The following is a 22,698-nucleotide window of genomic DNA, read 5'->3' on the forward strand; positions in this document are numbered from 1 at the left end:
GTGCACATGCTCAGTCACTCAGTCACATTTGACTCTTTGCAATACCATGGATTATAGCCCTCCAGGCTCCACTCTCTGTGGAATTTTCCAGGCAAGAATACTCAAGTGGGTTGCCATTTCCTCCTCCAGGAGATCTTCCCAACCCAGGGATCAAACCCACATCTCCTGCGTCCCCTGCATGGACAGGTGGATTCTTTACCACTGTGCCACCTGGGAAGCCAATGCCATATGAGAGACCAAAAAGAAAGCCAAGAACCGTCAAAGAACACCTACAAGGCGTGGTAGAAAAAAAAACCAATGACTAAAGAAACAGTAGTTAGAGAAGAACAGGAGAACCGGAAAAGTATACTATCATTATGAGCAAAAAAGAGAGCATCGAGGATATGAAGTGTGTAACAATCGTACTGAATATTGTACAGCAGCAATAAGCATCCTGTGTAAACCTGTAGTCTAATTTCCAAGGCTCTCTCAGTTCTTACAAAGCAACAGAATTAGGAGAAATAGGGATAAAGGCAATGCCAAAGAATGCTCAAACTACAGCACAATTGCACTCATCTCACACGCTAGTAAAGTAATGCTCAAAATTCTCCAAGCCAGGCTTCAGCAATATGTGAACCGTGAACTTCCTGATGTTCAAGCTGGTTTTAGAAAAGGCAGAAGAACCAGAGATCAAATTGCCAACATCCGCTGGATCATGGAAAAAGCAAGAGAGTTTCAGAAAAGCATCTATTTCTGCTTTATTGACTATGCCAAAACCTTTGACTGTGTGGATCACAATAAACTGTGGAAAATTCTGAAAGAGATGGGAATACCAGACCACCTGATCTGCCTTTTGAGAAATTTGTATGCAGGTCAGGAAGCAACAGTTAGAACTGGACATGGAACAACAGACTGGTTCCAAATAGGAAAAGGAGTACTTCAAGGCTGTATATTGTCACCCTGTTTATTTAACTTATATGCAGAGTACATCATGAGAAATGTTGGACTGGAAGAAACACAAGCTGCAATCAAGATTGCTGGGAGAAATATCAATAACCTCAGATATGCAGATGACACCACCCTTATGGCAGAAAGTGAAGAGGAACTAAAAAACCTCTTGATACAAGTGAAAGAGGAGAGTGAAAAACTTGGCTTAAAGCTCAACATTCAGAAAACGAAGATGATGGCATCCAGTCCCATCACTTCATGGGAAATAGATGGGGAAACAGTGTCAGACTTTATTTTGGGGGGCTCCAAAATCACTGCAGATGGTGACTACAGCCATGAAATTAAAAGATGCTTACTCCTTGGAAGGAAAGTTATGACCAACCTAGATAGCATATTCAAAAGCAGAGACATTATTTGCCAACAAAGGTTCGTCTAGTCAAGGCTATGGTTTTTCCTGTGGTCATGTATGGATGTGAGAGTTGGACTGTGAAGAAGGCTGAGCGCCGAAGATTTGATGCTTTTGAACTGTGGTGTTGGAGAAGACTCTTGAGAGTCCCTTGGACTGCAAGGAGATCCAACCAATCCATTCTGAAGGAGATCAGCCCTGGGATTTCTTTGGAAGGAATGATGCTAAAGCTGAAACTCTAGTACTTTGGCCACCTCATATGAAGAGTTGACTCATTGGAAAAGACTCTGATTCGGGGAGGGATTGGGGGCAGGAGGAGAAGGGGACGACAAAGATGAGATGGCTGGATGGCATCACCGACTCGATGGACGTGAGTCTCAGTGAACTCCGGGAGTTGGTGATGGACAGGGAGGCCTGGAGTGCTGTGATTCATGGGGTGGAAAAGAGTCGGACACGACTGAGCGACTGATCTGATCTGATCTGATCCGAAAGAACCACTTAGGACAAGGAAAAGGACCTTGAAGAATTCATATATCCCTAAAATCCTGAAGACATAGACTAATACAGAGGTCAAAGCCAGGCTGCAAGTCCCCAGAGCGTACGGCACCACGACAAAGCATAGAGCAGGCAGACAACTGCAAGTTAGTCCTTCTGGGAAACGTAATATCAGTTTAGGAAGGAAGCATGGCTCAACTGCCTTGCCTAGAACACCGGATGAGAGGTTGGAGTCCTAGAAGTACCTGACTCACAACAAACAGTCCAGGGCAAAATTAGAATTGTAAGAATTTAAGGATGAGGTAATGAAGGCAAAGAGTCAAGTCATGACTGAAGCAACTGAGCACACGCTGAAGGCAGCAGCATTTATTACTGTTTCCAAGCATTTGACGAGCAGTGGAAGGAGAGCTTGAAGGACTAATGAAATGGAGTTTTGTTGCTTTTTGTGTTTTTAACTTTGACCTCTCAGTGGATTGAGTGGGTAGAACAGAAATGAGGAAGATGCAAGATAAGAAGAGGATAATTAAGGAGGCAAGAGTCTTAAGCCCACAACAGAAGAGGGAATCAAGATTGTAAGTGGGAAGTTTAACCCCCCCAAAATTGTATTTATTTTTCTAAAATGAAAAGGGAAGAGAAAGTATTAGTAAAGAAGCTGTCCAGGTAAAGAGAATGAAGTTAGGAAGCAATGATTGCTTCATTTTCTCAGAAAAGAAAGCCTCAAAATCATCTGAATGAAAAGAATAAGGTACCTTCCAAGCCCAAGGTACCATGATTTTTACATCTTTCTGTTTACTTCACTAATCCGTACAGACCAGCCTAGACTGGTCTTAGAGACACCAGCTGAGTCAGCCAAGGTCACACATTGAGCAATGGCCAGGCTGAGATGAATAGCTCTGCTTGTGAACCATTATCACGAGCTGGCAGAGATCTTAAGCCTGTCCCAGTGGAAATTTCAAGCCCATACATGCAGTGCCCAATGAGTCAACAGCATACCATGTTGATTTTTAAAATATTCCTTGACAATTCTCGCATCATATAGTTTTGCTGTTAATTCATTTTTAAGATGTTTCGTTGGCCTCTACTGTAGGCGACACACAGTGCCCAATAAGTCCTCTTGGAGAGTATTTATTTCCTTCTCTAATGACATTTCCTAAATGGAAATCAGGAGTGAGAGGCTCTGGGCAGGATGTCCCAACATTCGCCTTCACGGGTGCCAGTCTGTGTCAAATCTCTAGGCTGCCTGCCAGACAGTCTTGTGATTGGACTGGAGAGTAGGAAATCATGTAAAAGTGAAGCAGGCGGAGGCCGGAGGCCAGAGTAGCTTGAGACAGCAAAGAACACAACAGTAAGATGAGCAGGACTAGGATCGGATTTTCCCATGAACACATGGAGGTGGGGAAAGATGAGTGGCCAGCGGGGAGCAGCACAGTGGAGATAGGAGGACTGAGTGTGGGTGTGAAACAAAGGAGGCAGGAAGCTTCCTACAGTTCACCCAGTGACATTTGTCTTAGTCAGGGTTAAGTTATGGAAGCAGAACCACTATGAGTATTATGGAATAAGGAATTTACTATAACAGTCAGATCAGACACAGTTGTGGGAGGAACTGGATAAGGAAAGATCTGAGCGGAGAATCACTGAACAGTCATTCACCAGCCCTGGTGTGTGTGAGCAAAGCAGAGCTCACAAGAGAGAAGAGTCTGGCTGCTGGCCTGGGGCCACCAAGGGGCTGGTGCAGAATCTTCAGAGGATGTTGGCTCTTCGTGGTTACCGCCTCTGTGAGCTGGCGACAAAGCATCTCATGGTGTGTGGTGGGGGTCACAGAGGAGTGGGGAAGGGCAGGGACACACTTGAGCCTGGCTGCACCTGTGTGTCCCCTTCATGAGCTCCAGCCACCAGTGGCCTTGGGAGTGTGGTGGCTACTGCTTCGCAGCTGCCTCCCGCAGCTCACACAACCTCACTTTTGGCCAACTGTCTCTAGAATCAAACAGGCAAGGGGATGCTGGGAAGTACAGTCCCCGGTGTATCCAAGGTGACCACTGAAGCTTCCGACTCTGACCTAGGAAAGACAGGAACACACTCAGCTCACAGATACACAGAGCCTCACATTTTTGAAGTTTCAAAAGAGCATATGTTGGGACTTGCCTGGCCATCCAATGGTTAAGACTTTGCCTTCCAATGCAGGGAGTTGGGGGTTCAACTCCTGGTCAGGGAACTAAGATTCCATATGCCTCTCAGCCGAAAAAACAGAACATAAAACAGAGGCAGTATTGTAACAAATTCAAGAAAGACTTTAAAAATGGTCCATATTAAAAAATCTTTTAAAAAAACAAACAAGGTAATGTAGAGAAGGAAGCTGACGGAGTACTTTTGTTCATTAAGACTCTGGGTTGCAAGTGACAGAAACTCTAAAACAAGCTGTCTTAAGTGAAAAAAGAAATCTTGAGGCTTTGGAGAGGGGCGGAAAGCTTGGGATAGCTCAAAGAATCCGAAGGAAAACGGCCAGGGCAGTCAGAGGGAACTTGACCCCAGGGCTCTCTTTCCTTGTTTCCATGTCTGTCTCTCACAGCCTCACCTCTCTGCACTGTGGCCTCACCCTCTCAGCCTTCTCGTGTGGTAGCTCTGGTGTTGCAGTTATACAGCAGCTTGACAAGAAAGGACAGAGTTTCCCCACCAGCTTTATTTGGAAAAATCCCTGGCTTTTTTGTTCATTGGTTGCTTTGTTTTAGATTGGTCATTAGATGAATCCCCATACCAATTGCTGTGGCTGGATGAGTAGGCTCTTGTTATGGTTAAGCTGGGGTCACATGTCCACCCCTGGGGCCCCGGAGGAATGGGCCAGGGCGCTCTGATTAGTGTATGGAGGGGGAAAGAAGCAGTTCCCCCAAGGAAGGCAGCTCGGCCCCCACGAGAGAGGAAGCAGGTGCTGGGCAGACAGGAGTAACCTTGGCGTCTCAGGGACTGAATGAAATGCTCTTCACATCTATGCTTCTCATTCCTACCCATTTCCTTTAACGTGAAGGCCACTGCGGCAAGTTTCTGCTTACTCTCCACTTGTACAGGGAGGGAAATATTAGCTTGTAAAAGGTTATGAGCAGATGATAACAATCAACTCAGAGACCTAGAGATTGAGCAGTTTGCTCAAGGCCACAGAATTACTTAAATGGGAGAACTAGGACTCTCGTCCTCTCCCAAGCAGTACATCAGGGGCCTGGTTTATAGAGCACGCTGTGGAGATTGGGGCTACTGTGAGACCATTTTCCAGAACCTAATCAGATTGCTTTCCTGGACCTGAAAGAACAGACTGGGTCCAGAGTGATTACTCAGAGGTCAAAGGATAAAAGACATGACTTAGAATCTGACTTCAAAATGGAGGCTGGTGGAGATGACTCATGATGTGTGTGTGTGTGTGCATGTGTAGACTGCAAGGTAAGAGGAATGTCACTGAAGTAATAGACATCTTTTCTAGGAGGAAAGGGCCTTGAGATTAGGGTTTTGAATAACCTGAAAAAGGCAGGCAATTAGTTATCAACTCTGTTAGTTACTCAGTCGTGTCCGAATCTTTGCAACCCACGGACTGTAGCCATGGGCTCCTCTGTCCGTGGAATTTTCCAGGCAAGAATACGGGAGTGGGTTGCCATTTCCTCCTCCAGGGAAAGTTCCCAATGCAGAAATCAAATCCAAGTCTCTTGCATCTCTTTCACTGGCAGATGGATTCTTTACCGCTGTGACACCTGGGAAGCCCATTCATTTCACATTCGCTGTATCTTTTCTCCTCCTTACCAGGCATGATTAACGCTTCCCTTTTTTAATGACTCTACAAAATCACCTCAAGAATGTGTGTTGTTGTTATTTAATGGCTAAATCATGTCTGATTCTTTGCAACCCCATGGACTATAGCCCACCAGGCTCCTCTATCCATGGGGTTTCCCAGACAAGAATACTGGAGTGGGTTGCCATTCACTTCTCCAGGGGATCTTCCTGACCCAAAGATAAAACCCAGGTCTCCTGCATTGCAGGGAGATTCTTTACCATCTGAGTCACCAGGGAAGCCTAATCAACTCTAAACAGAATTTAAAATGTGCAGATAATCTAAGACATCTTATTAGCTAACAGTGTAATTGATTTTCCCTCTTCTACTTGTCTTTTATACTTTGTCAGTGGCTTCCCCACTTGACTGTATATCAGAATCACCTGAGCAGCTTAAAAAAAAAAAAAGCTTTCCAGAAACCAGGTCCCACCCTCATTCGCCCCTGCTCCCCGCCACCTCCCACCTCTTCCCCCTGCAAACCCCCACCTCAATTTTGAGCTCCGTGGAGGATTCCAGCGAGCAGGAAAGAGAACAGCTCCTCCTGGGGCAAAGGGCTCCCTGTCCCTTTATCTTGCCTGATGCCCCACAACTGTGGGAGCAAGGCAAGATGGTCATCCAAGGATGTGTGCGTGTGGCTAAGTCACTTCAGTTGTGTCCGACTCTTTGTGACCCCATGGACTGTCATCCACCAGGCTCCTCTGTCCATGGGATTCTCCAGACAAGAATATTGGAGTGGGTGCCACTTCACCAGGGGATCTTCCCAATCCACGGATCAAACCGGCATCTCCTGTGTCTTCTGCATTGGGAGGTGGGTTCTTTACCTCGAGCGCCACTTGGGAACCCAGCAGTCCAGGGATACAGCTGTTAAATGGTGTTTTTAAGGCCAGACAACTTGTAAATTCTGGAACCAAGTGGACTGGGACCTGGACTCTTCTGGTCCTGATCTAGTCAAACGGGGCACCGAGGGCTTGGTCTTGACCCCTAAGGAGGAGTAAAAGAGGCCTAACTAATAAGGATATGTCTACTTCTGTCAGCAATTGAGCAACTGGGTTGGCAAAAAAGCTCATTTTTCCATACCCAAATGAGCTTTTTGGCCAACCCTGTGGTGTTGGAAAAGACTCTTTTTTTTTTTGTTTTTGGAAAAGACTCTTGAGAGTCCCTTGGACTGCAAGGAGATCCAACCAGTCCATTCTGAAGGAGATCAGCCCTGGGATTTCTTTGGAAGGAATGATGCTAAAGCTGAAACTCCAGTACTTTGACCACCTCATGCGAAGAGTTGACTCATTGGAAAAGACTCTGATGCTGGGAGGGATTGTGGGCAGGAGGAGAAGGGGACGACAGAGGATGAGATGGCTGGATGGCATCACTGACTCAATGGACGTGAGTCTCAGTGGACTCCGGGAGTTGGTGATGGACAGGGAGGCCTGGTGTGTTGCGATTCATGTGGTCGCAAAGAGTCGGACACAACTGAGCGACTGAACTGAATAGTATTCTTAGGTAATATACAGAAATTAGCATGTCTGACAGGCAGAGCCCTTCCTCAAATATAATATTCATGGATTCTTTCCTTGCTGAATGAAGGTGCCATTTTTCCTGTTCTGACAGTTACTACTGTGTGACCTTTGGAAAGCTGCTTGACTTCGCTGTTTCTTGGTTTCCTCATTTATACACTAAGAATGATAGGCTTGATTCCTTTCTGTTCTTGGGCTCGATTGTTATATCCGAAGAGCCCTTGAGCCATGATGTGATTGCAAAGAGCTGAAAAGAGCCCTTTGTTTTCTTAAAATCCATTGGGCAAACTTTTTACATTGCAATACGATGTAAGAAATAGAGTAAAATATGGTGATCCCTGGAAAAGATGCGTTATGACTCAAGTAAACTGTGACTGTGACTCAAGTGAAAAATGAAAATGATAGACAGCGAAGGGAGTGGGAAGTGTGCAGAACAGAAGGTGGGAGGCTGGAAATCCATGAAGGGAGTGCGGATGCTGCTGAAGGGTGCCTCGGGGGCTGGAGTTGACAAGACAGGGGTGGCAACAGTAAAGGTGGCTGATTGAATCCAATGTTGCCTGAGGTTGAAAATTTGAACTCGAATCCCTTCTGCCTCAGCGCTTCTGGAAAGGCTTAAGTTCATTTCCCCTAGATTTTCCACTGCAAGCCTGCTGCTGCTGCTAAATCGCTTCAGTCATGTCCGACTCTGTGCAACCCCATAGATGGCAGCCCACCAGGCTTCCCCGTCCCTGGGATTCTCCAAGCAAGAACACTGGAGTGGGTTGCCATTTCCTTCTCCAAAGCATGAAAGTGAAAAGCAAAAGTGAAGTCGTTGAGTCGTGTCCGACTCTTAGTGACCCCATGGACTGCAGCCCACCAGGCTCCTCCGTCCATGGATTTTCCAGGCAAGAGTACTGGAGTGGGTGCCATTGCCTTCTCCGCAACTGCAAGCCTAGTAAGCGTGAAATAGGCATTAGTGTCCTGAATGAATGAAGCACGAATGTTGGTCCTTGCCCAGCCTGGCTACTAGAGGTGGGAGAATAAACTCAAAATCTAAGAAGGGTAATTCAAAGACAGACATAAACTCATGAGAATGATGTCAGAAAGCCTAAAGCCCCTACAAAGAAGGGCCCTTGCCAACCACAGTCGGGGCAATAAGAAGGCCCACTGGGTCATGTTCAGAGCAGGAAGAGGGCTAGTCCTACAGCCTGGGAAAGAGCACAGTGTTGACAAATGGCAAAAAGACAGAGGAGTCATTCAGCTCCTAAGTGCTTGCTCTCTGTCCATTGCTGGAGACATGGGCAAGTCTCTGAACTCAGGGCCTGGCATGTCATAGGAGTACAGTGAAGGTTTGTTCCATAAATGGAGAAGGAATGGGAGGAGTATGACAAGGAGAAGGCTTTTCTTGAGCTTAACAGAGAGCCCAGGATGGTTGAAAGGGTCTTGAGTCTGCACTGTCACTTCATTCTGAATTGGGAACGGGAGGTCATTGTGGCAATCAGTCCCTTAGGAAACTGACCAAGATGGAGGTTGTAGGCAGGAAGTTTGCTGAGTGCCCTTGGCACCCGCACCTATGGGCGACTGACTGCTGCTGCTGCTGCTAAGTCACTTCAGTCGTGTCCGACTCTGTGCGACCCCATAGACAGCAGCCCACCAGGCTCCTCTGTCCCTGGGATTCTCCAGGCAAGAATACTGGCATGGGTTGCCATTTCCTTCTCCAATGCATGCATGCATGCTAAGTCGCCCAGTCGTGTCCGACTCTGTGTGACTCTATGGACAGCAGCCCACCAGGCTCCTCTGTCCCTGGGATTCTCCAGGCCAGAATACTGGAGTGGGTTGCCATTTCCTTCTCCCAGTGGGTGACTGGAGGGAATAGAAATGGCAGAGGGATGAATTGAACTGTGATGCAGATGTAATAAATGTCTCAAGTCAACCCTATGGGATGGTTTTTCAGAACTGGCTCACCTTGAGGACAGGGGGACTGGGTCTTCACACTTCCTCATCAGCTACTTGCTGGATACAGGCTATGCTTCTGGGGGAGATGTGGTCTTGGGCCACCTGTGAACTATCAATCGGCCCAACGGTTGAGGGAATGAGTGACTTAGTCTTGAAGAAAGATGTGTGGGTATACCACAGCGTCCACTATGAAAATTAATCCAACGTCCTCATTTTAGAAATGAAAACTGTCCAGAGAGAAAATCTTGTATCTGGTAAGAACAGAGTCAGGACACATCTCAAAGGACAACTAGAAAATTCCCATAGCCTTAGTGTACATGAAATACGGTGTGGGATTTGACAGAGCTATTGATACAGATGAGGAGAAATGGAGATTAAATCAGTGCTTCCAAACCTAGCAGTCTCAGAATTATATGGAGGGGTAATAGAATGCAGATTCCTGGGCCACATCTTCAGAGATTCAGTTACTGGAGTGGCTGGGGAATCTGTATTTTAACAGGTGCCTACCCAATTTCTATGTAGTCTATCTCCCAGCCTGTGCTTGAGGACCAGTGGCTAAGATAACAGAGCCCTGGGTAGATTCCACATTGTTGAATAATCTGTACTTAAAATTATTGCTAAAGGATGTCCCTCTGGATGGAACTCTCAGGTGGGTTCAAGGGGATTCCTACTAATCTTTGTTCTACTCAACACATTTTATCAACAACTTGACAACTTTTAATAGGATATATATCCAATAAAGAGAATTTCAAAACTAGGAGAGATTGCTAATACTTTGGATAATCGACTCAGGATTTCAACATGTGACTCCTTAAGTATGACTTTGTAGATTGATATTTATTGACACTGAGAAGGTTAAATGAGAGGAAGCAGCAGAGAGGCAGTGGGATATGGTGGTTTAGAGCACAGACTCTGGAACCTGATGGACTCTATGTATTCAAATCCCAGCACCATCAATTACTCAGTGTGTAGCCCTGAGCAAGTGTCTTATTTCCCTGTGTCTCAGTTTCCTCATCTGTAAAACAGGGACAATAATACGTAATCATAGTATTTACTTCATAGGATTGTTTATTGTAAAGATCTGTGGACTAATATGTATAAAGAATGTATGACGGTCCCCAGCAGAGAGGAAACACTGTGTTACCATTTGGTGTCATTATATGTAATTGTTTCAGCTATCTATTGCTGCTGTAACAAACTACCCCCGAACTTAATGATTTAAAATGACAATTTATTACTTTTTATGATCCTGTGGATTCTATCCCTTGGTACTTACTGGGACTCTGGGATAACTGGAAGGACCAAAATGACCTCATTCTCAATAGTTGATCATTGACACCAGCTGGCATAATAGAATCTTTGAAAATGGGGCCCATGAATCTCCATTCTAATAGCCCTCCATATGATTCTGATGACAGCTAGGTTTGAAAACCAACTGTGTGTTCTCAGACACCAGTTTCAGTTCCCCAAAGGGCTGTCATGCTTCATGGTATGATGGTTGGCCCCCAAGAAGAGCCTTCCAAGAGATGAAGGCAGAAACTGAGATCTCTTTAGGCCCAGCCTTGGAAATTACCTTGTGTTACTTCCCTATATTCTAACCTTTAGAACCAGCTGCAGGCCCAGCCCCGGAAGCAGGGGAGAGGAAATAGACCCCACCTTTCAATGAGAAGAATAGCAAAGACTTAGCAACCATCTTTAATTTATCACTCAATCCCACTTTTGTAAAACTAAGTGTGTGTATTTGTAAAACTTTGTGTGTGTGTGTTTATGAATAGAAAGTAATGTCTAGAAGAATATATCCCCAAATGTAAACAATAGTTATCTTTTAAAGGGAAGGGTTACAATATTGTTTTTATTCTCTTCCTGTTTTGCTTGTTTCCCTGAATTTTCCGTGATGAGTGTATATTATTTTTTTTAAAGTAATTTCCATTTTTTGAAACAAAATGATGATCTCAATATTAATATGCGCCAACATGGTGATGGTTCTACCCCCAGAAGAAAAACCTAGCTCAGATTCACACAGCCTTAAAAAAATCAGAATAGCTAAATCTGGAGCAAAGTTCCAGTCCCAATCCCCCAGCCATCAGACCATACTGAGAATTATGCACTGGGTTTTGAACCCCCAGAAAGGGAAGCAAAGAGAAACACAGCATATCAACGTGCCAAAGGGCTGACAAAGTGTCTGTAAACCTTCTCTGGTGGAGAAGGATGTAAGGACACTGGGTGGAAGGGAAGAGGCTCAGAGGGGACACGAGAGAATGAACCAGGCCAATACTCTGTGTGTGGGAAGGCTGCCATGGGGGAGGGGTGTTATTGACCAGGGTTCTTGATTTCCTTCATCAACAGAAACTGATCAGAGGCTGAACAAGAAATTCGGGAAAGGCTTTATCAGGGTCCCTGCTACAGCAGAGGGATCAAGAACAAACAACATGGCCCCTTGCTTGCTTGCTCCCCAAGGCTGGGTGAACTGGTTCCTTATATGGGGTGAGGGTAAGGATGTGTTCAGGGGTCAGACTGGAGGGGTGGCTTAGGTGGTTTGCCCACTCCTCTGTGGTGCTGTGTGCAGGGGCAGGCGCAGTATCCTGCTTTTGCTCCCAACCCCCTGTTGTTGCTCCTGGCTCTTCAGAAGTGGCTGTTAGGCCTTTTAGTCTTCTCTTTTGTCCAGAATTTTCCCCGACTGCCTACATGCACAGCAGTTATTTTTAATCCCTTATTGTTTCTTTTCATTTTCTTGCTCAAGGAGCCTTTATTGCAGCACCGCAGCAAAGGGTGCCCGGTCCCAGGCCCGTCACAGAGCTGCCAGCTCTGGTTTTGTCTGTTGTTGTCTCGTTGCTAAGTCGTGTCTGACTCTTTGGCGACCCATAAACAGAGTTAGGAACATCGAATGGAATTGACACAGAGGTAGATTTGAGATTTTTCATATGAATAACTCCCTAGACTATAAAAGTTAGAGCTGGAGTGAACCTCTAGGATGGCTAAGGTAAGCTCTCCATGTGGAGGCCAGAGGCCCACATCCTGCTTTGCGAAAGTGCCTGAACTAGACCCACCAGGTCCTTTCCAAACCCCGAGTTGTGTGGGTAGAGGCTGGCAGCCCACTCCAGTGTTCTTGCCTGGAGAGTCCCAGGGTCGGGGGAGCCTGGTGGCTGCCGTCTATGGGGTCGCACAGGGTCGGACACGACTGAAGCGACTTAGCAGCAGCAGCAGCAGCAGGCCTACAGGAGAGTGGGAATAAAACACACAGACATTTAAACCTTACCCTACCTGAAGGCAGTGGCCTGCAATAAATGAGCTCTTGAGATTCCTTTTATGGGTCCATAAATGGATATTGCCTTTGACGTGAAAACATCACGAATCAATAAATATTATCAAGTGAACGCTAGATGCATGGCAATGTCCTCAGTATTCAGGACATTGGTCTCTCAACCTAAGGCTTTAAAGTTTAATAAAGAAGAAAGATATACAATCACCGTATAAACTTAACACTCCTAAACACAGCCATTACCAGTGGGAGTGGCAAGGGCCCAAAGAGTAAATGGTTGATTTGTAATAGCCTAGAAAGCTTGCGGGGGAAGTGGGGATGGGAGCTTTAGGCTGTGACTATGATGTGAGAAATGAGAGGGATGGGGGCTGAGGCCAAGGAAGAGAGGCCTTGCCCCCCATCTTTGTGTTAATGTGAACATCTTTGGTGGAGGAAAGAAGCTGCATGCCAGCCTCCTGGATTGGCTTTTCCTAAAAATAGATCACATGCTATCTTTATTGACAATTATGATAATTATAATCACCTCCATTTACTAAGGACATACTGTATGGCCATTTCTTTACACGTATTAACTCATCACATTTGTTTGATGACCAGGTGAGGCCATGACTATTATCTTCAGGGTTCGGGGGCCCTGAAGAACTAAGGCTGACCTCCTCTGGGGAGCCTGCCCAGCTCACCGGAACCCTCGCCCCTGCCCCAGCGCTGGCTCCCAGCAGCCATCTGTGTAGCTTGACTGCACTCCTGGACTTGGCTGAGTCAGAACCCTCCCCCAGGCATCTGGAACTGTGTCCGGAGAGTCCAGGCTTTCCATGAAGTGGGAGCTGTGAGATGGGAAGGCAGGCCACTGTGGGCGACCATGTTCTGCTGTGTTAAGAGAGGGGGAGAGATGGACAGGCAGACAGACAGAGAACGCAGTTGCCCAGAGAGCAGCAGAGAGCGTGGTCCCTGGTGGGTAGCCACTCACCAAGTGTGGTCTTCCTGGGGCCTGGATGCCTTGCCACCCTCTGGTGTTGAGAGACAGCCCTATATCTTTATGGTACATTGACCTTTTTCACTTATCCTAGCTTCAGTGTCTCAGAGAAGGCAATGGCACCCCACTCCAGTACTCTTGCCTGGAAAATCCCATGGGCAGAGGAGCCTGGTAGGCTGCAGTCCATGGGGTCACGAAGAGTCAGACACAACTGAGCGACTTCACTTTCACTTTTCACTTTCATGCATTGGAGAAGGAAATGGCAACCCACTCCAGTGTTCTTGCCTGGAGAATCCCAGGGACGGGGGAGCCTGGTGGGCTGCCATCTCTGGGGTCGCACAGAGTCGGACACGACTGAAGCAACTTAGCAGCAGCAGCAGCTTGAGTGTATATTACTGACAACTAATAAGATCTTACTAATGCTGTTGTTTTGTCCATCTGTTAAATAGGGAGCCAGGCTTCTGGGAATTATTCCGCAGACCAGTGGTTAGGACTCTGCGCTTCCACTGCAAGCGGCAAGGGTTCAATCCCTGGTCAGGGAACTAAGATCCCGAAAGTGGCAAAAAAAAAAAAAGAGCCAGGCTTTTAACTTTGTGTTTGCTTGTTTGTCCATTGGTTTACTTGACTGCACCGGGTCTCAGTTGTGGCATGCGGGGTCTGCAGTTGCAGCATGAGAACTCCTGGTTGGGGCATATGAAATCTAGTTCCCTGACCAGGGATCAAATCCAGGCCCCCTGCATGGGGAGCACAGTCTTAGCCACTGGACCCCCAGGGAGGCCCTTGGACTTAGCTTTGTGCACCTCCAGAGTGCATCCCTGGGGCCCTCTAGCTGCTTTCTGTTCGCTCCAGAGTGGCAATTTTAGGATAACATTTCCTCAAAGGAGGTTTAGTGGGACAGCTGGCTCTTTGCTTCGTCAAGGTGGCTCTGGTGCCACTTAGGTGTCAGCAGGCTGCCAGCTGCCTGAGGAGGGCAGGGGTCTCCTAGCAGCAGTCCAACTCGTTCATAAGGTTCAGTAGTTGCCATCATCACATTCTCCCTAGAACGTGCGCCTTTCCCATAACGTTGCTTCCCAGGTGTCGATGGACACAGACCAATGGACACAGACCCGGCTGCCCTGCCACCCAGGCCCCTGAGCCTGCCCTCTACATGCTGCTGTCCCTCACCCATCACAACTGTGGCTCTGGCCACCCCAGACAACCCCTTCTCGAAAGCCTCCTCTTGACCTCTGCCCACAGACTCCCCACCTGATTAGAGTCACCCTGACCCTTGTAACCGTGTCTACGAAAGCTCTGATGACATACCTGGGCTTTCGTTTACTTAGCAACTTGGCTCCCACTTCTACCTGTGTGGGCAGGGTCTGTGTCCTCCCTGATTTCTGTGTCTCTAGTTCCTATCATAATGGATGTCACGGAGCTAGTATTTCCTAAATGTTCGTGGAGTGAATGACTGAATAAATGAATCATCAAATCATCGGCGTTTCTTTCTTTCTCCATCTGACGTACCGACTATGCTATGTTTTACTTCACTAATGGTGTTTCTTTTAGGACCATTTTTGTCCTCCCTGGTTCTTTTTCTCTTTGTCCACCTGAAGGACTGTAAAGCGAAGGTTTTCTTCCCCCTTTCCTTCTCATAACTGCACAAGGGTTTGCAAATAGTTGGTGTGTTGATTCATGGTGCCTGTGTGTGCTGCATCTATTTTACAGAGCACAAAACAATAATCTGAGTGCTTATTCTCCAGTGGAAGTTTCCCAGATGCCGATGCCGTCTAGTTCTGTCCCCTTCTTTCTGTGTGGCCGGCCACCTCCTCACTGTGGACATAGTCCAACAAAGGGCTTTAGCGTCAACTTGAGTGAACTTTGGCTTAAGCAACCCAGACAGGACTTTACTCAGATATTTAGAAATAGAGGCATCTATTTAATAATCCTACCAAAACTTGGGGGCAAATCTATCACTTCACCTTCCTGTACTTTCGAGCTCGCCTAAACGGAGCAATCAGGAACCTGAGTGGCTGCTAGGAGATCAGACTATCCCCGCCAGTCAGGCAGCGGGTGCACAGAGCGAGGTGGGTGAGCCCCCCCCACCCCCCCCCCCCGGGGCCATGCACATCCTGCCTTTGCCCCCTACTGCTGTAAACCCTTGTAGGCTTTACTGTAAGCTGTGTTTTCTTTCCACTCTAAGGCATAGAGAGTGGCCTAACAAGATGGGATTGGAGCAGACAGTCAATGAGGCTAGAGAGGACAGGAGTGAGAAGGGGCTTGACAGCCAGGAGGGGTCTTGGTGAGGGGCCCTTCGTGTGTTCTCTTGGCCGCCACGGCCTCGTGGTGTTGATCTCTGAGCTCTAGGGTCTCTGGGCTGCATCAGCTCCCTCCACTGTCCTGGATCACATTATCTTTTTATAAAGTGAGCCAGGACATCCCCAGGAGATGAATACTCTGAAAAGAAACTCACAAGGGACAAGAGCTGAGATTTAAGTGCTTATTTTATGGCAAGTGTGGTGCTGGGTTTGTCTCTTTTTTTTTCTGAGATGGAAGTCACATTCTTTTTTATTTTTTAATTTTCAATTTTGTAAGTCCTCATTAATTATGTTGTATACATAGTAGTTTGTATGTGTAAATCCCAGTCTCCCAGTTCATCCTACACCCCTGCCATCCTTCATATTCATACGTTTGTTCTCTATGTCTCTGTCTCTATTTCTGCTTTGCAAATAAGTTCATCTGTATCATTTTCTAGATTCCACATATAAGCAATATTATATGGTATGTGTTTTTCTCTTTGTGACTTACTTCACTCTGTATGAGTCTCTAGGTCCATCCACATCTCTGCAAATGGCACAATTTTGTTTTATGGGCTTCCCTGGTGGCTCAGAGGTTAAAGCGTCTGCCTGGAATTCGGGAGACCAGGGTTCGATCCCTGGGTCGGGAAGATCCCCTGGAGAAGGAAATGGCAACCCACTCCAGTACTCTTGCCTGGAGAATCCCATGGACAGAGGAGCCTGGTAGGCTACAGTCCATTGGGTCGCAAAGAGTCGGACACAACTGAGCGACTTCACTTTGATGGCTGAGCAATATTCCACTGTATATATGTATCACATCTTCTTTATTCATTCCTCTGAGTTTGTCTTTCTTTCTTCCTTTTTCTCTCTCTTCTTCTTCATCATCTTCATATTCTTTTTTTATTGAAGAACATATCTATGAAATTTTATAGATGTGAAACTAGTAATAATGAGACCTGCACAATTAGTTTCTTTTTGCTTTATGTGGCCTGCTAAACGTTGTTTAAGATTTCAGGGCTCCACTGCGTTAGCCAGATGCTTGTGAAATTACATGGCTTTTTCATAGGTATTAAACATGAAAGGAGGACTTCTGGTATTTTTGGACTTCTATGAAGCTCTGGTTTTGTCACCAGTATCCTGAGTCTCAATCTATTTCCAGAGCTGCAAACTAAGTTGAAGGCTTGAGACTGAAAATTTGGGGGTAAAATAACCTTAATGGTCCACCCAGTTCTGTTCTTCCCTTTATCCTTGTCACATCTCCCAGCCTTCCTTGGAGTTAGATACAGCCAACCGTTAAATGTCTTCCAGAGGAATGTGAGCAGAAGTGCTGTGTGCCTTGCCAGGCCTGCACCTTAAGACCTGGGTCTGTCTCCTCCCCAGTCTCCTCTCCCCTCTCACCCACCAAGACCCTGACAAGGCAATGACGCAACCTTGATTAAGCAGATCGTATCAAGGCCTAGGGAATGGAAGAGCAACAAAATGAAGTGAAGTTGGATCCCTGAGTGATCACGTGAGGCAGAACCAACCTGGACTGTTAACTGAAGAAGACCTAAGTTCAGTCTTCTTAAACATATGGGATTATTGAGGGGTCTCTTTGTTACTCATCTATAGCCTTACTCTAAGTAATACAGAAATTGATTCCAAAAGCATGGTATTGCCATTATAAAAACTCAAAATATATGTCATTGTCTCAGTGGTTAAGAGATAAGAAAACTGACATTCTTTACTGGAAATCCAGTGTCCTTGTATGCAGAGGCAAAAATATTTGACAAAATTGTCATCTGCGATACTTTGAAGGACAGACCACTCGCCTACTAAGCCCCTAATTCCAGAGGAAGTAACTGTAAAATTCTATTGTCAACATGTACTAGTTGCTCCTTCCTGTAAGATATTACAAGTGCAGGCAAGAAGTGGCCAGATTACCGAGTATGACCAGAATTGTGGATTGTTACAGAGTTAGAAAAGTCAGTTGCTTCTTTACTCAAAACAAGAAGAGAAAATTGTAGTTGTTCAAAGCATTTTTCAAAGGCTCATTAAAACTTCTCAGCCAAACCAAGCGCCAGGACTGTGCCAAAGATAAGACTGAGGGTTTAAGGGTTTGTAACGCAGCCTGTTGTTTCAGATGGACTCAAGGTGCCTGTGTGTGCTCATTCGCGTCCAACTCTGAGACTTCATGGGCGGTAGCCCGACAGGCTCCTCTGTCCATGGGATTTTCCAGGCAAGTGGGTTGCCATTTCCTCCTGCAGGGGATCTTCCCAACCCAAGGATTGAACTTGAGTCTCCTGTGTCTCCTGCATTGGCAGGCTGATTCTTTGTCACCGAGCCACCTGGGAAGCCCTGGACTTGAGGAAGCCATCACTAAAATGAGAGAGAAAAGCACTTATTGACTAAGGAAGCAAAGAAATAAAGCAGCTTGAAGAGCTATGTTCAGAGAAGAACTTGGGAATGGTGACTGGCTCGTGGAACTGACCGAAACCTTCTCAGTTTTACAAGCATTGCCAAAAAAAAGAGAAGCCCCCTAGAGTCAAGTGTTGAAGGCATAAAGCAACCCTTGGACCCCGTGTCTGCACCAGCAGGAAGCTGTCTATGAAATCTGCTTAGCTCCAAAGAGGGCTTAACCCAAAACTCAATCCAAAGTTTAGATGTTATGAGAAAGGAGAATACATAAAGAAGAAGCTCCCAGAAGACAAAGCCAACAGCCTTGAAGGAAAATGGCCACATCTTTTCCATACTCTTTTACCACTTCCTGCCAGCTTGGCCATTGCTCATTCATTTTCATTGCCCGTAGTGTTTCGTTGTAAGAATATGCCATAATTTATTTATTCATTAGATCATTGGTAGCTATTTAGATTGTCTCTTTTTTTTTGCTATTATGTTTGGAACATTCTTTTACATGTCTCTTGGTGCACATGTGGACAGATTTCTCTGGGGTACATTCTTAGGCGTGCAACTGATGAGTCATATAGTACTCAATAGTGCCAAACTCTCTCAAAGTAGTTGTACAATTATACTCCCTCCCGCACTGCATTTGTGTTCCCTTTGTTTCATACGCTTGTCTATATTTGTTAGTTTAAGATATTTTTTAAATTTCACTTATTTATTTATTTGGCTGTGTTGAGTCTTAGTTGCAGCAAGCAGAGTCTCCCTTGCGTCATGCAGGCGGGACTTGCCTTGCGGCCCTTGGGCTCTCTAGTTGTGGCATGTGGGTTCAGTAGTTGTGGTGCATGGACTTGGTTGTTCCAAAACATGTGGGATCTTAGTTCCCCACCAGGGATCGAACCCATGTCCCCTGCATTGCAAGGCAGATTCTTAATCACTGGACCACCAGGGAAGTCTCAGTTACTTTCAGATATTTTAACTGATCTGCTGATCTGTTGGATGTTCAGTGGTGTCTTACTGGGGCTTCAATCACACTTGGGCCTTCAGCCTTATTCACATGAGGTTGAATATTTTGGCATACTGTTTATTGGCCATTTGGATTTTCCCTTTGGTGTCCATTAAAGGGGCACCAAAACTTTTCCATAAAGCTGTTGGGTTGTCTATCTCTTTCATGTTAATTTTTAAGAATTCTTCTTTGTAACAATCACTTACATAATGTTGCAAATATTTTCTCTCATTTTATGGCTTATCTTTTCACTGTTTATCTGGTCTTTTGGTGAATAGAGGTACTTAATTTTAATGTGGTTGAGCTTAAGTGTTTTCCATTCCTCATTATGTATCCCTCTCTATCTATGGTTCCCATTCAGAATGTCTGAGAGATGATTTACCTCGTTGGCCAAACACAGCACAAAGCAGTGCGGCTGGATGATCCTCTCGTGTAAGACCATCTCTTAGGTCCTGGGAATCCATGGATGTCTGCTTGAGGGTCAGTGCCGATCTCTGGCCCATTTGCCGTCCCTAAGATAGGAAGTACCATTTAAAACAGTAAGTGATGGGAACAGGAGGAAATTAGACACAGGATAAATATGCAAATCAAGAAATACTACTCACTGACAACAAAACTGTTAATAATATACATCTAGAAATGAGAAAATAAACAACAGAAAACAGAAATTTTATCATTCTATGGAAATTTGTATCTCAATTATTTGGTGATTGGATACATAATAATAATAATCCATCCTAAAAATGTGGTTTGTAGAGAGCTTATTGATTAAATTATGTGACTCCAGAGTCCATGGGGTCACTAAGAGTCAGACACAACTGAGCGACTTCACTTTCACTTTTTACTTTCATGCATTGGAGAAGGAAATGGCAACCCACTCCAGTGTTCTTGCCTGGAGAATCCCAGAGGCAGGGGAGCCTGATGGGCTCCCGTCTATGGGGTCGCACAAAGTTGGACACGACTGAAGCAACAGCAGCAGCAGCAGGGTTATAGCCAGGAAGTAATAAGCTTAACCCTTCATATAAGTATGTTGAAATGATAACTACAATTACCATCTAAAGGTAGAAGTCCAAAGTCTAGAAAAATGAGAGTCAGTGAGTTCAGATTCGCCTGTGTTCCTTCAGGAAATCTCCAAGAGAGAACTTGACTGAATGGACATGAACATTCCTGTCACCCCAGGACGCTTTGTTTCAATTTTAGAAAGTAACTTACTCCTACCAAAAGTTCAGACATGGAGGGGAGCTGATGGGGACTTGTGTGGAGAAAATTGCTCTGTGGGCAAAATCCAGACAGCCAGCATATCACGGGTTTACCCAGCACATGAGCGTGTATCGAATGCCTGCCATGTGACAGATACTCTAGTGGACACAAAGTTGAAGACAGAGTCCCTGTATCAGTTAGGACTCTTCCTGTTACAAGTCACCCCATAAGCATTTTTTTTTTTTGGATTATGCAAATGGAAGTTGAGAGGTAGGGCAGGCTTTGGGGTTGAATCATTCAGTGGCTCCCAGGTCACCTCCGCTCTATGCATGGGCCTCCCCTTCAGACTGTCTTCCCACATTGTGACAAATGACTCTTCTAGATACCAGGACTTACGAAAGAGAGGACAGCTTTTATGAAAGTTCACTTTTAAAAGCATAGACCCATTTTTCCCAGAATTACCTAGCAAAATTCACCTTATTTTCCAGTGGTGAGATCAGGTCACATGCTCCTTTCAAAACCAATCCCCATATGGAAAGAAATGTCAGGCACTGACTGGTTCTAAAACCCAGGCCTAAGCAGGATAGGATTACAACTAGGCAATACAAGTCCCTCTCTTTAGCTAGAGGGTGGGGGGTCATCTTTCCCCTAAGCTAATGGACCAGAGAGTAAATGCTTGATTAAAAATAGGGACGCAGTTAGGGAATGGCAGAAAGGATGCTGTGCCATCTTTCTATTACAGTCTCCACCTGCAAGGAGCTTACATTTTGGGAAGACAGGATTATTATCTACTCATAATGAAAAATGATATGAGAGACACAAAGTGCAATGGGAGACTAGAGGACACCATTTATCCTGATAACACCTGAGGGATCAGGGAGCTGGCTTTGCAGAGATGCATTTTCTAAGGATGCTGAAGTAGAAATTCATGTAGGTGAAGGGTGTTGGATCCAGAACGTAGGAAGGCAAGTGTGGTTTAGAGGAAGGAGGCAGGAAGTTAGTTAGAGTCATAGTACATTGAAACAATCAAGTAAAAATATCTGGAGAAAATTTGGGACCAGACAGGGATGGAGAGGTTGTGTTGGAAGCCATTAGTATAAGAGAAATGATAGTAAGAGGTACATTTTAGTGTGTGTGTGTGTGTAAGTCTCTGTTATGTCCAACTCTTTGGACTGTAGCTTGCCAGTGGACTGTAGCTTGGCAGGTTCCTCTGTCCGTGGTATTCTCCAGGCGAGAACATTAGAGTGGGTTGCCATTCCCTTCTCCAGGGGATCTTCCCAACCCAGGGATCGAACTTGGGTCTCCTGCATTGTAGGCAGATTCTTTACTGTCTGAGCCACCAGGGAGGCCCACATATATATTACATATACATTTTATTTTATTATATATTATTTATATGTTAAATATTATATATTTGTCAGACCGGTTCTAAACACTCTGTTGATATTCTTTCTTTTGATTCTCACAATCTAGTACAGATGTTCTCGTCTTGATTTTACTAAGAAGGCAACTGACATTCAAAAGAGTATCTTACCAAGGCCATCCATGTGATCAATAGATGAATAGGATTCAAATCCAGATAATTCAGGGGTCTGGGTGCTGGAGCTATGAATATAGATGAGGTTATTCAGAAATGTGTTTCCAGTCCCCATCTCCAAATGCAGTGATCCTCAATTTATCTGGATCTGGATTACTTTTTAGTAATATATTTTTTCTAAAGTATTTTGTTGTCATTGCTTTCCCCACACCCCCAACATTACCTTCTGACTACAAGCCGTTGAGCAAGCCAAAGCAATAAGAAAAAGTGTGAGTATCATATTATATAACAAGTTTCAAGGTAGGGCAGCTCCAGGATTGATTAGTTCAGCAACTCCATCTTATCAAGAACCTTGGTTATTTCCATTCATTGTGTATCTAAAGCACGTCATTTGGGTTCTTAAGCTAACTCATCTGAAAGATGAAAGGCTACATTTCAGAGTTTAAGATCTAGAGGTGGTAATACATCTAGATCTGCCAACACCCAAGGGGAAAAGTCAGGCCCTCTCTTCTGGAGTGTCCATTTTTAGTCATGAAGAAACTTCTCCCCAAAGTCACCTGTCAAATTCGTCCTCACGTCGTGCCCAGAACTGTTTCACGCACCCATTCCTAACCAATCACTAGTGAAATCACTAGCAAAGAGAACAGGGTTACCTAACTGGCTTAATGAAGTACACGACCCCATCTGTGACAGTGGATTAACATAAATAAATAAATTAAGTGTGAGGGCTCCCTTAGAAAGGAGAAAGCAGAGGGTGGAGGATGGGACAGGAGTTAGAGGTAGGAAGACAAAGATGGTAAGAAGGACCTTGAATAGCCAATCAGCATGTCTGCTACGTCTCCATCTGTAATACAGCATGCATTCTCAATAGCAAGGATATCCTCCCAAGAGAGTAAAATATTGATTGGGGTGGGACTTTATTCCTTTTCTGTGTAAAACACAAGTATGCATATAGTACATAAACACATGAATATACAGTGTATCTTCTA

At 45.3% G+C, this 22,698-nt stretch overlaps 1 protein-coding gene across 2 annotated transcripts in view; it reads left to right on the forward strand.

Annotated features, from left to right (window-relative positions):
• The first annotated feature begins 15,241 nt into the window (after positions 1-15,241).
• Positions 15,242-22,698, forward strand: part of LPGAT1 (lysophosphatidylglycerol acyltransferase 1) — a 143,708-nt gene continuing 136,251 nt past the window's right edge. The window contains exon 1 of one of the 2 annotated variants that reach the window (XM_070768626.1): positions 15,242-15,377. The gene's annotated coding sequence lies outside the window, so the exon portion shown is untranslated. The remainder of the gene's footprint in view (positions 15,378-22,698) is intronic. The other variant, XM_070768628.1, reaches the window with a different exon arrangement.

This window comes from Bos indicus, chromosome 16, assembly GCF_029378745.1.
Source record: "Bos indicus isolate NIAB-ARS_2022 breed Sahiwal x Tharparkar chromosome 16, NIAB-ARS_B.indTharparkar_mat_pri_1.0, whole genome shotgun sequence".
In the NCBI taxonomy this organism is placed as follows: domain Eukaryota; kingdom Metazoa; phylum Chordata; class Mammalia; order Artiodactyla; family Bovidae; genus Bos; species Bos indicus.